The sequence below is a fragment of the Salmo salar genome, chromosome 16, assembly GCF_965601325.2.
Source record: "Salmo salar chromosome 16, fSalSal1, whole genome shotgun sequence".
NCBI classification, from domain to species: Eukaryota; Metazoa; Chordata; class Actinopteri; order Salmoniformes; family Salmonidae; genus Salmo; species Salmo salar.
The window spans coordinates 23285939-23304055 of NC_138306.1; the positions used below are offsets into that span (position 1 = coordinate 23285939).

Genomic DNA, 18117 nt, shown 5'->3' on the forward strand with positions numbered 1-18117 from the left:
AGGTTTGTTATAGGTTACAGGTTACAACACAAGGCCAAACATACATTGGAGTTGCTTACCAAGAAGACAGTGAATGTTCCTGAGTGGCCGAATTACAGATTTGACTCAAATCTACTGGAAAATCTTTGACAATACCTGAGAATGGTTGTCTATCAATGATCAACAATCAATTTGAGAGAGAAAAGAATTATGAGAAAATGTTGCACAATCCAGGTGTGGAAAGCTCTTATTGACTTACCCAGAAAGACTCACAGCTGTAATCGCTGCCAAAGGTGCATCTACAAATTATTGACTCAGGGTTGTGAATACTTATGTAAATGAGATATTTCTGTATTTCATTTTCAATAAATTTCCCCAAAATTCGAAAAACATGCCTTCACGTTGTCATTATGGGATATTGAGTGTAGATGGGTAACAAAAAATATATATTTGATCAATTTTGAATTCAGGCTGTAGCACAAAAAATGTGGAATAAGTCAAGGGGTATGAAAACTCTCTGAATGCAGTGTATGAGTGATATCTGGTTCTGGGGAGAAAGTCTATGAAAACAGGTTTTTAGTGCTGAAAATGGCCTCATATGCTATATACTTAGAAATTAGTATATCTAGTTGATGTACTTAAGTGGACATAAATATGTTATGTGTATGATACACAGCATAAGCGATAAGGCTTGTTACAGTAGGCTAAAGTGCAGGTTGTTACCCTGCTTTGTGCTCCGGGGTCTCAGGAAAGGTCCTTCTGTACTGTGAGAGGAGTGCTAGGCAGGGCAGGGCGCGGATACACGTAGTGTCACTTTGCTGAGACAATCATCCAGGAAGACCAGAGTTAACTGCATGTTATACTAAGCACACAGCTAGATAACTGTGGTGTATATGACGTTGCACGTCGATTGCTGCATCGGAATTGTATCTAAGATGAAGCTAAAGCAGAGTCAGGTGAAATGACTTTGCAAGACAGTTTATTCCTATACTCTACATTTTCTGTAGGTGTAGACAGTTAGTTTAATCAGAACAACAGTTTTCAGCTGTGCTAACATAATTGCAAAAGTGTTTTCTAATCATCAATTAGCCTTTAAAATGATAAACTTGGATTAACTAACACAACGTGTCATTGGTAGACAGGATTGATGGTTGCTGATAATGGGCCTCTGTACGCCTATGTAGATGTTCCATTAAAAATCAGCCGTTTCCAGCTACAATAGTAATTTACAACATTAACAATGTCTACACTGTATTTCTGATCAATTTGATGTTATTTTAATGGACAAAAATGTGCTTTTCTTTCAAAAACAAGGACATTTCTAAGTGACCCCAAACTTTTGAATGGTAGTGTATTTTTTGACATCAAGTTCAGTGGGACATGTTCTAGGTCTGCTGATTATGTACCACTACGTGCGGTCATGGGGTCCAACAAAGTTCTGGCAGTGTCACAAATGTTGAGCCTTTATCGTGTAGTGCGGCTGGTGTTACGAGAAGATCCCAGTGACTGACCAATAGGAACACGGCCGGCACAATACGATTATTGTAAAAGCAGTGGTGAAAGTAGATTTAATTTCTTACCGGTACGGGACCCCCAAGTGCGCGCACACATTTTTTTTTAATACTACAAAAATGACAGGGTAGCCTACTCTGCTGACACTGACAAACAGATCCATAAAAACGAAGTTGTCTGATCCATATAATCCGCCTACTGAAAGGGGAGACACAAATACAATATGACGTTCATCTGGAGGAAGGATATTATTGTCCAAAAACAAACAAAAGTGGCACTGACCAAATGACAGTGAATATGTACACTGGCCCAATGATAATGACAGTGAATATGTACACTGACCCAATGATAATGACAGTGAATATGCACACTGACCCAATGATAATGACAGTGAATATGCACACTGACCCAATGCTAATGACAGTGAATATGTTCACTGACCCAATGATAATGACAGTGAATATGTACACTGACCCAATGATAATGACAGTGAATATGTACACTGACCCAATGATAATGACAGTGAATATGTACACTGACCCAATGATAATGTTAGCTACCGTTATTTGGTGTTGGTATTTGCAGCGTGCGCTGCTCAAATTGCGGGCCTTTCTGACTGTAGGCTATCACTTGTTAAACAATCCACAGTTGTTTTTTTGAGAAGAAGCTAATGATCATCTGTGGCCAAATCCTGCTTTCTGGTGTAGTAGCCTATTTTGAATGATTTAATGCATTTCTTTATAGACATGAGTAAGCTAATTAGGCTATATAATTGTGCCAATTTAATTCAATTTACTTTAGGGAAAGCTTAGCTTCCTCTAGCCTTATGGACAGGCCGCCTATGCCTTTTAATGTGGCATAAACACAACCAGTCATGATGTTTTCATCTGATTGTCAAACAATCACTTAATAAAGGCACTTCTGTAGGCTATCCGTGCACATTCGTCCACTCACAAAATAATTTCAGCATCCAAACCTCAACAGTGCGCTGTCCACCCGCAATTTGACGACTGGAAAGAGACATCTGTTACAAAACACTAACGTGTACTGTAATGATATTCTGCGGTTGTCATTAGGCCTACGCTTGTAGCCTGAACTGATGCATCCACTGTTGGTCTCTGCCTTGTCCAAGGGCATCTCGTCCACTCATCTCCTCTCTGCCTTGACAAAATGTAAGTGTTTTCAACAAACCATAACACAATTTGGAGGGTATACCATCCAGTTTCCGGTCAATTCGCAAATGTTTTATGTGGTTGACATGCAGTAATATTAAATAATGGTATAATAGCCTATAGTTTTTTGTATTAACTGTGATTTGCTCTTTGTTTTACCGGTATGGCGTACCCCCACTATATATTTTGCCGGGATGCCGTACCGGACCGCCTTACTTTCACCCCTGGTGAAAAGTCAAATTAATATCATAGTTAGATTTAAACATATGCTTTGCAAGAAGAACGATTTCCCTAATAATGTTGTTTACGTGACACATCTGAAATCAAGCTACCTGATGGGATTTTGATAAATGTACAAAATCGTCAATCAAAATAAATGTTCTACCACAGTGACCATGTTATTTTTGGGAAGCCTATTGGATTCAGGGTTTGGACATAAAAGGTTTGTATGTGAAAACTATTTCTAAGATGCATACTTTCAGTTTCTGAACTCACTTCACTCGAGCATAAGCATAGAGGGAGGCTTGAGCTGCTGATAGTGCTGAGCGATTAGTACTTTTTGAGGTGGGTTCAATTTCTGTTCAACTGTTAAAAAAGAATCCTGGTTTTGTCCCGACTCAGGATATGACCCAGATGCAGACACAGGAGGAGGAAAGTTTGGTTCTCAGAATATTTATTCTAAACAAAGGGACATGCAAAGGGCAGGTTGAGGGCAGGCAGAGGTTCATAATCCAAGGCAGTCAACTAGGGACAGAACGGCAGGCAGGCTTAGGGTCAGGACAGGCAGAAAGGTCAGAGCCGGGAAGACTAGAATACAAGAACTAGAGAAATAGGAAAACACACTGGCAAGACCTGACAAAACAAGACGAACTGGCAACAGACAAACAGAAAACACAAGCATAAATACACAGGGAATAATGGGGAAAAGGGGAGACACCTGGTGGGGGTTGGAGACAAGCACATGACAGGTGAAACAGATCAGGGTGTGACAGTACCCCCCCGCCTCCCTCTAACGGCACCACCTGGCATCCTACCCGGGAACATACCTGCTTGACCGCGGTGCCAGAACTCAGCAATGAGGGCTGGGTTCAGGATGTTCCTAGCGGAGACCCAGCACCTCTTCTCTGGGCCATAACCCTCCCTGTCAACCAGGTACTGGAATCCCCTGTCCCGAGGTCGAACACTCAGGAGGCGCCTCACCGTGTACTCTGGATGGCTGTTGATGAGACGGAGGAGAAGGGTTGGCCTGGAAATAGGAGACAAAGGGCTGTGAGATAGAGGTTTATTTCCAGACATATGAAAAGTGGGATGTATACGGAGGGTGCGGGCAACAGAAGACGAAAAGCAGTGGGCTAAGGATTTTAGAGATGGGGAAAGGGCTGATAAAGCGGGGGAAAGTTTGCAGGACTCCACTCAGAGGGGCTGATCCCGAGTGGAAAGCCAAGACGATAGCGGGGAGCAGGGATCCGGGTGGCGGTCCGTCTGTCGCCGATACCTGGTGGTGGTCTTGAGAAAAGCGGACCGGTCTCTCTACCAGGTATGGCGACAGTGGCGGACAAACATCTGGGCAGAGGGCATGCTGACTTCTTCCTTTTCCGGCCCCAGAGTCAATGAGCACCCAGAGCGATTTAGAATGGTCACCCCACAACAGGATGGCATGGAGAGGGGTATGAATAATGGAGAATTGGAAACTTCCCGAACAGCTCACCAGTGTACTCGTACCTACTTATGAGACTGGTCTTTTAATGGACAGGTAGATATGTAATGTCCTGTTGTTCCACAATAGAGACAGCGCTTGGTGCTCAGTCTGCGTAAGTGTTCAGCAGGAGAAAATCTAGCCCTGCCCAGTTGCATGGGCTCTGGAGGAGGCAAGTCGACAGGCTTCGGTGATTCCCGAGGGAACTCAGGTGACATCGGATTCTCCCAGTGTTGTAGACGCCGGGGTCTTCCAGGATTGGGAGTCGTGGACGAGCAAGTGTAACTAGGAACAGACCTCTCCCTCTTATGTTCCCGCAGCTGCCCATCAATCCGTATGTTCAAGGCTATGAGAGAGTCGAGGTCCATGGGAAGCTCCCGGGCTGCGAGCTCATCTTTAACCACCTCCGATAATCCATGAAGGAACATGTCGAACAGAGACTTCGGGTTCCAGGCACCCTCGACGGTCAAAGTGCGAAAATTCACCGCGTTGTCTGCCACGCTACGAGAAACTTGATGCAGTAGAAGTAGCTTCTGAGCAGCCTCTCTCCCGGACAGTGGAGAATCTAACACCTTTCTAACCTCCGCCATTAACTCCTCCAGACTGAGGCAAACGGTGGATTGTTGCTCCAAAACTGCCATAGCCCAAGCGAGTGCCCTCCTGGACATCAGCGCTATCAGGTACGCTATCTTCGAGAGATCCGAGGGAAACTAAGAGGGCTGCAGCTCAAAGATGAGGGAGCACTGGGAGAGAAACACCCGGCAGGTTCCTGGATCTCCAGCGTAGCGCTCTGGAGGAGGTAAGCGGGGTTCTCGGGAAGCCGGGGTCGGCTGGGGAGAAGCGCCGCTGGTAGCGGGGTTACTGAGAGTCTGGGGGGTTACAGTTGTGGCTTGCTGCCTAGTAGATAATTCACATAATTGCTCCAGCAATGCAGTGAAAGCGTGGTCATGGCGTCCCGCCAAGGTCTGGAGTCCTTCCATAAGGGTTTGAAGTAACTCCTCGTGTCTTCCAATGGTAGCTCCTTGGAAGGAGACAGCGTTGCGGAGCTGGTCCAAGTCTGCTGGGTCAGTTATGGCCAGTTTGTACTATCACGACTCATGAAATGACCCAGATACAGACACAGGAGGAGGAAAGTTTGGTTCTCGGAATATTTATTAGAAACAAAGGGGCAGGCAAAGGGCATGTCGAGGGCAGGCCGAGGTTCATAACCCAAGGCAGAGTCAATCAGGGACAAAACGGCAGGTAGGCTCAGGACAGGCAGAAAGGTCAGATCCTGGAAGACTAGAATACAAGAACTAGAGAAACGGCTAAAGACGCTGGTAAGACCTGACAAAACAAGACGCACTGGCAACAGACAAACAGAAAATGCAGGTATAAATACACAGGGGATAATATGGAAAATGAGAGACACCTGGTGAGGGGTGGAGACAGGCAGGTGAAACAGATCATGGTGTGACAGGTTTTCGATTAAATGTATAATTGAATAATGTCAAAAGTGTTTTTATGGAAATTCCAAAGCCAAAAATAGTGAACATTCAATTGCCAAAACATTGAAAATATTCCATTGTCTCTGTCAGATCCACATCAGTAGAAATAAAATATTTCAGTTGTGCATATTACTTCGTTTTTATTTGATGACTTTATACTTTTTAATTTCTTAAAGTAATCATCTCATCTCTGCTCAGGCAGTAGCAGCCAGCCAGTCGGACCATCTAACGTTATCTCCATACTGTACTGTCTTTAGTCATCCTATTTAGCTAGGCTAGCCTGCCTAAATATGCTGCAGAGCTATCTGAATAAATAATTTTACTAGTTCTACAAGGTAGATAAGGCATACTTTCACGAACTGTCATTATTCATCTCATCGTGTACATTCCTCTCTCATGCGGTCTTTGTGGTCTGTGTGTACAGTATCTAGCCCAAGGGTCTACAACAGGTCAAGTCACGAACTACCAGAAGCATGCAGACCACCTATGTGTAGCTCGCCAAACAATTCTGAATCTTCATGAAATTTTCACGTGTTCCACTGCAAACTGTCAAAAACAAATCTCACAAGTGTCAGATATCGCAAGCTCCCAGCTACAATATAATCAACGCAACATTGACATTATCCGACCCTGGTTAGCCACTATTGGCTTAAAAAGCCAAACCTAACACAATATATGCCAATTCATTTTATGCAATATTTCCCCTGTCTGTCTGTGTGTTTGTCTATCACTCTGTGTGTAGTCAGTTGATGTGATAACTTTCTTGTGGGATGACAGAAATACTTTCTCCAAAACCTTATCAAATAAATGTTAACTGAAAAGTTGATTTAGCTGGCAGAAGTAGATAATCAGTAAGTACATTTACATTTACATTTAAGTCATTTAGCAGACGCTCTTATCCAGAGCGACTTACAAATTGGTGCATTCACCTTATAATATCCAGTGGAACAACCACTTTACAATAGTGCATCTTAATCTTTTAAGGGGGGGGGTTAGAAGGATTACTTTATCCTATCCCAGGTATTCCTTGAAGAGGTGGGGTTTCAGGTATATAATTTGTAGCTATTATTTGTTATTTGCAAACCTTGCCATGAAATGAGCAGCAGCAGTACAGAACCAGCTAGATTTGCAATTAAAGGGCCAGATGAGCAATTAAAGAGGAATTACACAAAAAACATGTGTTACTTCCAGACCAAGTGAAAAGGGTATTCAGGTGTGATTTAAGCATTGACATGGACTAAAAGTGTTTGCAATAAAATGCAAATGAATTACTTAAAAATGATACAATGTGATTTTCTGGATTTTTGTTTTAGATTCCGTCTCTCACAGTTGAAGTGTACCTATGATAAAAATTACAGACCTCAACATGCTTTGTAAGTAGGAAAACCTGCAAAATCGTCAGTGTATCAAATACTTGTTCTCCCCACTGTATGTTTTTCTGCATGGAGACAGAGAAATTGCAAATAATAACAACCAATAATGACAGTACATGAATGCCTAATTAGGTTCATTTACATAAAAAAAAAGTTCAGGGAAGATGCAAACAAAGGCAACTTACAATTGAAGTCGGAAGTTTACATACACTTAGGTTGGAGTCATTAAAACTCGTTTTCAACCACTCCAAAAATGTCTTGTTAATAAACTATAGTTTTGGCAAGTCGGTTAGGACATCTACTTTGTGCATGACACAAGTCATTTTTCCAACAATTGTTTACAGACAGATTATTTCACTTATAATTCACTGTATCACAATTCCAGTGGGTCAGAAGATTGCATACAATAAGTTGACTGTGCCTTTAAACAGCTTGTAAAATTCCAGAATATGTCATGGCTTTAGAAGCTTCTGATAGGCTAATTTACATAATTTGAGTCAATTGGAGGTGTACCTGTGGATGTATTTCAAGGCCTACCTTCCAACTCAGTGTCTCTTTGCTTGGCAATTTCCAAATGCCTGTAGGTACCACGTTCATCTGTACAAACAATAGTTTGCAAGTATAAACACCATGGGACCACGCAGCCATCATACCGCTCAGGAAGGAGACGCATTCTATCTCCTAGAGATGAACGTACTTTCGTGCGAAAAGAGTAAATTAATCCCAGAACACCAACAAATGACCTTGTGAAGATTCTGGAGGAAACAGGTACAAAAGTATCTATATCCACAGTAAAACGAGTCCTATATCGACATAACCTGAAAGGCCGCTCAGTAAGGAAGAAGCCACTGCTCCAAAACCGCCATAAAAAAGCCAGACTACGGTTTGCAACTGCACATGGGGACAACGTTCGCACTTTTTGGAGAAATGTAATCTGGTCTGATGAAACACAAATAGAGCTGTTTGGCCATAATGACCTCCGTTATGTTTGGAGGAAAAAGGGGGATGCTTACAAGCCGAAGAACACCATGCCAACCGTGAAGCGTGGGGGTGGCAGCATCATGTTGTGGGGGTGCTTTGTTGCAGGAGGGACTGGTGCACTTCACAAAATAGATTGCATCATGAGGCAGCAACATCTCAAGACATCAGTCAGGAAGTTAAAGCTTGGTCGCAAATGGGTCTTCCAAATGGACAATGACCCCAAGCATACTTCCAAAGTTGTGGCAAAATGGCTTAAGGACAACAAAGTCACGGTATTGGAGTGGCCATCGCAAAGCCCTGACCTCAATCCTATAGAAAATGTGTGGGCAGAACTGAAAAAGCATGTGCGAGCAAGGAGGCCTACAAATCTGATTGTTACACCAGCTCTGTCAGGAGGAATGGTACAAAATTCACCCAACTTATTGTGGAAAGCTTGTGGAAGGCTACCCGAAACGTTTGACCCAAGTTAAACAATTTATTGGCAACGTTATCAAATACTAATTGAGTGTATGTAAACTTCTGACCCACTGGGAATGTGATGAAAGAAATACAAGCTGAAATAAATCATTCTCTCTGACATTATTCTGACATTTCACATTCTTAAAATCAAGTGGTGATCCTACCTGACCTAAAACAGGGAATTTTTTACTAGGATTAAATGTGAGGAATTGTGAAAATCTGAATTTAAATGCATTTGCCTAAGGTGTATGTGAACTTTCAACTTCAACTGTACATCAAGCATCATGAAAACTGATCAATAGTTCAAAATGGCCATTTGACTTCGACTATTAGAATTAGCAGCTGAAATGCTAAACAAAACAAATGTTCTAATTGAGTGAATTCCTTTTCTGTTTCCGTCTTCAATGTGATAAGATTTTTTCTCACGTTTTCATTGACTCATACTTTCTCAGTTTCATCTGAGCGTTTGGTGTGCTATCACCTGTCTGAGTTCCTGAAGGAACCGAATACATGGGAGGCGCCCGCAAACTTGACTGTTTTTACATGGAGTTTGAGTGTTTTAGAGCGCATAGAGTTTTTCAAGTTTGGCTTGGGGATAGAAACTGTTATGGAGCCTTTTGGACCTAGACTTGGCGCTCCGGTACCGCTTGCTGTACAGTAGCAGAGAGAACAGTCTATGACATGAGTGACTGGAGTCTTTGACCATTTTTTTGTCCTTCCTCTGACACCTCCTAGTATATAGGTCCTGGATGGCAGGAAGCTTGGCCCCAGTGATATATTGGGCTGTTCGCCCTACTCTCCACCTTACGGTCAGATGCCGAGCAGGTGGATGGATTATCTTGTCAAAGGAGAAATGCTTATTAAACCTCTACAGGATCGGTGTCCAGACTTCGGGACGATTGAGCTAACGTAAGCTAATGTGATTAGCATGAGGTTGTAAGAAACAAAAAATATTCCCAGGACATAGACATATCTGAAATGGGCAGAAAGCTTACATTCTTGTTAATCTAACTGCACTGTCCAATTTACAGTAGCTATTACAGTGAAAGAATACAACACTATTGTTTGAGGAGTGCACAATTATGAACTTGAAAATGTATGAACAAACCAATTAGTCAGATTTGGGCAGTCTTGATACAACATTTTGAATAGATATACAATAGTTCATTGGATCAGTCTAAAACTTTTCCCATATACTGCTGCCATCTAGTGGCCAAAGTCTAAATTGCGCCTGTTCTAGAATAATTCATTATGGCCTTTCTCTTGCATTTCAAAGATGATGGTACAACAACAAAAAATACCAAAAAACACGTTTTTTTCTTTGTATTATCTTTTACCAGATCTATTGTGTTATATTCTCCCACATTAATTTCACATTCCCACAAACTTCAGTGTTTCCTTTGAAATGGTATCAAGAACATGCATGTCCTTGCTTCAGGTCCTGGGCTATAAGCAGTTAGATGTGGGTATGTCATTTTAGGCGAAAATTGGGGAAAAAAGGGGAGGATCCTTAAGAGCAGGGATGTAAACAAATTTGTGCACAACCTTTGTGAGAAATAAGCTTTTTGCTTATATGGAACATTTCTGGGATCTTTTATTTCAGCTCATGAAACATGGGACCAACACTTTGCATGTTGCATTTATATTTTTATTCATTCTACATTCAGTGTATCAGAACACTTCCATTGGGTTTACATTCAAACACCGTCCAAACACCAGATATCAGCTTAAGTGCACTATACTTTTCACGGTTTTACTACACATTGATGGTGTTTTGAGTCTCTCTCTTTTAATAGTGTATGATATTCAAAAGGTTAACCTAGGATCCCCAATGGCCATAAAATACATGCACGTTGGTTCAGCCCACTATCTAGAGCACCTCACATGCACCCTCTACTAACTACGCTATAGAAGTGCTCCCATTATGAATTATCCAAATACAGGGGTAGGAGAGGGGAGGGGATTATGTCAGAGGAGGAGACTGTCCTCACAGCATTGTCAGACATCAGACTACAGTCGCCTTGTGCTTGTTACACCTGTGAGAGGAGGGGACAAGGCCCAGGGGTAGGGTGATTGGCCACAGCAGAGTTTTGATTCAAGTGCTGTTCTGAAGATCTCTATCTCTGTCTCATCCCTCATATATCTTCTCTCTTCCCTTCTTCTCTCACCCTGCACTCTTTTTATCTCTCCCTCTTGCCCACGTCATTCCTCAGTGCCCATCCTTACAGCGCCTGCAGACCGTGTGTGTAACCACAGAGGTAGTCAGAGAACAGTTAACCGTCACTGTACTGTGTGTGTGTCTAATATAAACACAAATGGAGACGTTCGTCTGTCAGCAATCATACCTCCCAGAAACTGGCACAGGAGCTATCAGTGATCTACTGTACCCCACACACACACACACACACACACACACACACACACACACACACACACACACACACACACACACACACACACACACACACACACACACACACACACACACACACACACACACACACACACACACACACACACACACACACGTGGATGCTTCGGGGAGACATGTAGGTCTTTGAGGTGTACTTTTGAACCCTCTCTGTCAGTCATGGTGCTTTAGCACGTATCAGCCATGATGTCTTGTAATTGATGTCATTACCAGCCCACAGCTATTCTCGCACAACACACACACATGATAGAATTGGACTGAACGACAGCACACACACATGATAGAATGGGACTGAACGACAGCACACACACATGATAGAATGGGACTGAACAACAGTAGATAAACATGATAGAATGAGGCTGAACGAAAGCACACAAACATGATAGAATGGGACTGAACAACAGTAGATAAACATGATAGAATGAGGCTGAACGAAAGCACACAAATATGATAGAATGAGACTGAATGACAGCACACAAACATGATTGAATGGGACTGAACGACAGCAGATAAACATGATAGAATGGGACTGAACGACAGCACACAAACATGATAGAATGGGACTGAAAGACAGCACACAAACATGATAGAATAGGACTGAACAACAGCAGATAAACATGATAGAATGAGACTGAACAACAGCACACAAACATGATAGAATGGGACTGAATGAAAGCACACAAACATGATAGAATGAGACTGAACAACAGCACACAAACATGATAGAATGAGACTGAACAACAGCACACAAACATGATAGAATGGGACTGAACGACAGCACACAAACATGATAGAATGAGACTGAACAACAGCACACAAACATGATAGAATGAGACTGAACAACAGCACACAAACATGATAGAATGGGACTGAATGAAAGCACACAAACATGATAGAATGAGACTGAACAACAGCACACAAACATGATAGAATGGGACTGAACGAAAGCAGATAAACATGATAGAATGGGACTGAACGACAGCAGATAAACATGATAGAATGGGACTGAACAACAGCAGATAAACATGATAGAATGGGACTGAACAACAGCAGATAAACATGATAGAATGGAACTGAACGAAAGCAGATAAACATGATAGAATGGGACTGAACGCGACAGCAGACAAACATGATAGAATGGGACTGAATGAAAGCACACAAACATGATAGAATGAGACTGAACGAAAGCACACAATTAATCCACATCTGATAGGGCACAATCTGTGTCCTTTTCATCGACAGATCTCTTGCCCTGTCCCTCTCTGCCTCTTTCTCTATCTCTTCCTCCCTTTCTCCCTTCACCTCTTCCTTCTTCAATCTCTCTCTCTCTCCCTGTCTTTTCTTTTCTCACTCTTTCTTTGCATACTCACACAGATGACCAGAGGAGTCTTTGCAGGTCTATGACTGTCAGCACCTATCAGATGTTAACACACCCTTATGGAAAAACCACATGGATTTCTCAGGTTTAATGTGAAGTTAATGTGATAACATAGGATAACATAAAACTGCACGTGACAGCATGTGTGTGAAATAAATGTGACAACATGGGGATGCACAATTTCAACATGTGATACTATGACACTACAGATGTGACAACATTTGAACACGTGAAAATCCAGGTGTCAAATATCATTTAGAATAAAAAAATATTTTGAAATGCATAATTTACATTATTTCAATTTAAACAGTCATGGTCCCCTGCAGATTTGGTCTATTTCCCGGTTTGTTCCAGGGAGGTCCCCAAGGATGTTTTTAGAATGCTGTGTCATTGTCCCCTGGAGGTTTTTGTCTAGCTGCAGTGAAAATACGGTAAATCTACAACTAGTTACTGTATTTTTACAGCTAAATTCAGGTGTTAATGAACAGTATGCTGATTACTTGGGAGTCAACCTCACAATCTCTTGGCTGCTAGCTACCTCAAATCAAATGAAATTGTATTTGTCACATACACATGGTTAGCAGATGTTAATGTGAGTGTAGCGAAATGCTTGTGCTTCTAGTTCCGACCATGCAGTAATATCTAACAAGTAATCTAACAATTTCACAACAACTATCTTATACACACAAGTGTAAAGGAATGAATAAGAGTATGTACATAAAAATATATGGGCGACGCCCACAAACTTGCCTGTTTTTACATAGAGTTTGAGTTTTTTAGAGCACATAGAGCGCATAGAGCGCATAGAGCGCATAGTTCATGCTGCGCCACCAGGTCTGTAGACATAATGGAGATTGGCAAAAATACATATCTGCACTCTACCTAAAGTTGCAGTAAAAATTAAGTAAATATATATATAGCTTGAAGGTGTTATTTCTATAAAATGACAGTAAGCTGCTGTATTCTGATTTCAATTACTGCAAAATCTTGTACTGTGACTCAGCCTTGAATTGGACTTGAACTCATAACCTCTTGGTCGTTAACAATCTGAAATGTCTTGTTACAGTCCAGCCAAACCACCAGATCTGTGAGCATGAAAAAGATATGGCCACAGACCTTTTGGCAAGAATGCTAGTAAAACTAGCAGTGGTCAATTACACCTAACATAGAGTATACATTAATTCTTTGAGGATTTGAATGTGCAACCTCTTGGTTGGGAGTGCATTGATGTTTCTGCAGTGCTACAAGGTTCATACTAATTGCTTGGAGCCTACTGTAAATTAACATACTCTCCAAAAATAAGATCATCACTGCCTTTTGATAGGTGGGGGCAACGTACTGGTGGGGTGTCACGGCTGTGATAAGGAGCGGACCAAAGCGCAGCGTTTTCGTAGTTCCACATCTTTATTTAATAGTGAAACGTGATGCAATACATAAATACTTAAACTAACCAGAAAACAACAAACCGTGACGCAGAGATCGGAAAAAACGCACTACTCAAAATATAATCACCCACAAGGACAGGTGGAACAAACATCAACGTAAATATGGCCTCCAATTAGAGACAACGACAACAGCTTTCTCTAATTGGAGGTCATGCCAAACAACGACCAACATAGAACTACAAAAACTAGAACTGAACATAGACATACAAAAACAGATAAACACCAGCTGTCACGCCCTGACCACTCTACCATAGAAAATAACAACTTACTATGGTCAGGACGTGACATGGGACTCATTAGCATATTTGGATACGTGAACAAATATATACTGTATGTGTATTTGTGCCAACCGTCAGCAGAAGTTTTGTAGCAGTTTAAATGTTTGATTGTTATGCCGATGCAAGTAGAGCACTTCTTTTGAATCTATTTGTCCTGCAAAAGTTGTAAGAGAATGTGTCAGTAATGAGCTGCACTGTGAAGCTATTGTGCATTAAACAGTAATGTAGCACTTTTCTGCAGTCAAATTACCAAAATGACCCTCTAGTGTCCTCAAGGGTGGAAGGTTATTAATATGAATATACTGTTCTTTTTTTACGCCAAAAATCAAGTGTTTCTATGTAAAACGGTTTTGTTATATTTCAGTTTTCTCGAAAGTTTGGACACACCTACTCATTCAAGAGTTTTTCTTTATTTTTACTATTTTCTACAATGTAGAATAATAGTGAAGACATCAAAACTATGAAATAACACATATGGAATCATGTGGTAACCAAAAAAGTGTTAAACAAATCAAAATATATTTTATATTCTTCAAAGTAGCCACCCTTTGCCTTGATGACAGCTTTGCACAGTCTTGGGATTCTCTCAACCAGCTTCACCTGGAATAACTTTCCAAAAGTCTTAAAGGAGTTCCCACATATGCTGAGCACTTGTTGGCTGCTTTTCCTTCACTCAGCGGTCCAACTCATCCCAAACCATCGCAATTGGGTTGAGGTTGGGTGATTGTGGAGGCCAGGTCATCTGATGCAGCACTCCATCACTCAACCTTCTTGGTCAAATAGCCCTTACACAGCCTGGAGGTGTGTTGGGTTATTGTCCTGTTGAAAAACAAATGATTGTCTCACTAAGCGCAAACCAGACGGGATGGCATATTGCCACAGAATGCTGTTGTTGCCATGCTGGATAAGTGTGTCTTAAATTCTAAATAAATCACAGGGTCACCAACAAAGCACCCCCACACCATCACGCCTCCTACTCCATGCTTCATGGTGGGAACTACACATGTGGAGATCATCCGTTCACCTACTCTGTGTCTCACAAAGACACGGCGGTTAGAACCAATAATCTCAAAATTGGACTCATCAGACCAAGAACAGGTTTCCACCGGTCTAATGTCCATTGCTCGTGTTTCTTGGCCCAAGAAAGTCTCTTCTTCTTATTGGTGTCCTTCAGTTGTGGTTTCTTTGCAGCAATTCGCCTGATTCACGCAGTCTCCTCTGAACAGTTGATGTTGAGATGTGTATGTTACTTGAACTCTAAGAGGCATTTATTTGGACTGCAATTTCTGAGGCTAGTTACTCTAATGAACTTGTCCTCTGCAGCAGAGGTCACTCTGGGTCTTCCTTTCCTGTGGCGGTCCTCATGAGAGCCAGTTTCATTCTAGCGCTTGATGGTTATTGCTACTGCACTTGAAGAAACTTTCAAAATTCTTGAAATTTTCCGGATTGACTTACCTTCATGTCTTAAAGTAACGATGGACTGTCATTTCTCTTTGCTTATTCGAGCTGTTCTTGCCATAATATGGAATGCATTCCAGATTACTACCTCATGAAGCTGGTTGAGAGAATGCTAAGAGTGTGCAAAGCTGTCATCAAGGGTGGCTATTTGAATAAATATATTTTGATTTGTTTAACACTTTTTTGGTTACTACATGATTCCATATGTGTTATTTCATAGTTTTGATGTCTTCACTATTATTCTACAATGTAGAAAATAGTAAAAATAAAGAAAAACACTTCAATGAGTAGATGTGTCCAAACTTTTGACTGGCACTGTAAGTATTCAGACCCTTTACTACTTTGTTGAAGCACGTTTGGCAGCAATTACAGCCTTGAGTCTTCTTGGGTATGACGCTACAAGCTTGGCACACCTGTATCTGGGGAGTTTCTCCCATTCTTCTCTGCAGATCCTCTCAAGCTCTGTCAGGTTGGATGGGGAGTGTCGCCGCACAGCTATTTCAGGTCTCTCTAGAGATGTTCGATCGGGTTCAAGTCCGGGCTCTGGCTGGGCCAATCAAGTTGTAGAAACATATCAAGGATGATCAATGGAAACAGGATGCACCTGAGCTCAATTTCGAGTCTCATAGTAAAGTGTCTGAATACTTATGTAAATAAGGTATTTCTGTTTTCTCTTTTTCATACATTTGCAAAAATGTCTACAAAACTGTTTTCACTTTGTCATTATGGGGTATTGTATGTTGATTGATAAGGAACATTTTATATTCAATCAATTTTAGAATAAGGCTGTAACGTTACAAAATGTGGAAAAAGTCAAGGTGTCTGAATACTTTCCAAATGCACTGTTTTTGTGTGTTTTTTTCGTAAGGGCAAGTGGAGAGAGAGAGAGAGAGACGGAGAGGGAGGGAGCGAGGGGTGCATACCTGGTCCTCTAGCCCTCAGGTGAGCTGTCAATCACAGCATATTACAGTCCTGAGACTTCACAGAGAAACAGCAACCTCCACCCCAGATTAACCATGTTCATGTGCTTCATTGCAATAAGCCCTATTAGTCATAAACACACGCGTGCCCCGCCCACCTGAGGATCTCTCTTTCAGCCATCTATTTCCTGTGTTTGAGGGTTACAAAATCCACTTGTCTCTTAAATCTGGCTGGATTGATTGCTTCAATTTTACTCCTGTGACTTCTTCATACTGTACTCTTGCCTGTCGCTTTTCCCCGTTAACGTTTCGATCGCAGAAATGTTTGTAATGATTACCTGTCAAACACACCCTGGTAATGGAAGAAATGGCCTAGTGGAATACATTGTCTTTCCATTTCATCTATAAGAACACTAAAACTCCATCAGGCATTTAACGCATCATCTCAACACCTAGAACTACATCACAAGAAAGAGTAGAAAGATACCTTTATTTTGATCAGTGGCATATATTCATGGATCCCAAGGAAAGCCAGGCTTCCCCATATATACGACCAATAAAAAAATATAAATAATGTATCTTTCGTCTCTCTGTTTTAATAATTTTCTATGAATTTGCAAGTGGCTGAATCTCACCGGTGAAATCATCTGAGCGAGGGGAAACAGCACCCCTCTGTCTCAGTATGTATAGTCCATGTATCTGATTCTATCTGGAACAAAAGAGTGTGACATGTTTCTGCTGTAGCATTTGATTGATTGATGCCAGCAAGCATTTCGCCTCCCTTGATAAAACAATTATAAAGGAATTAGCCAATTAGCGTTGAGCTGAGCTCAACTATGCTTTGTCCTGGCGCAGAAAAACGCCCTCAACGGGAGGCCAGTTTGGATATGGCTTCATTCCAATGAAATCACATCCTAAGCAAAACCTCATCATTGTCAGACAAACATGTTTGTTTCTGGTCTACTTGTGTTGATGTCCTGCAGTAGCAAGCTAGCTTGCTAAATCAGCCCTTTCCTAAGCCATGGATGGAGATGTGGATTTGGACTTGTGGTTTTGACTTAATTCTCTGTACAGGCCAATTATTATGACAGAGATTCTGATCGAACCATGAATTCATATATTGTGCCACTGGCCTGAGATGATTGAAGTTCAATATGTAGCCTAGATGCAGCCTAGTACGCTCACTTTAACTAGTTATCTAACTTAGCTGGTTCATGCGAGGAAGTTAGGCTAGCAAGCATTTGCTCTTTTAGTATTTCTCCAGTAGGTTTCCTGAAGGAGAAAGCCTCCCCTTCTATGTCAAAGATAATAAAACAAATATACTACAGTAATGTCAGTAAAACTAGGGTAAATACTACATAATGGCCCACACAGTCTGCAAAAACACTACAGTAAATACTATTGTATATACTAAAGTTATTTTACTACAGCATTTATACATAGTTAACAACTGTAAATACTGCAGTATACTACAGTAAATAATATAGTAAATACTGCAGTAAAGAATACTACAGTAAAGTAAAGTATTTATACCATAACATACTATCG

General features: G+C 41.4%; 1 non-coding gene across 1 annotated transcript; it reads left to right on the forward strand.

The window, feature by feature from the left end:
• Nucleotides 1-17804: 17804 nt before the first annotated feature.
• LOC123727936 (U7 small nuclear RNA) lies at nucleotides 17805-17859 on the forward strand. The gene has a single exon (XR_006759898.1). It is a non-coding gene; the product is annotated as a U7 small nuclear RNA (small nuclear RNA).
• Nucleotides 17860-18117: the final 258 nt, after the last annotated feature.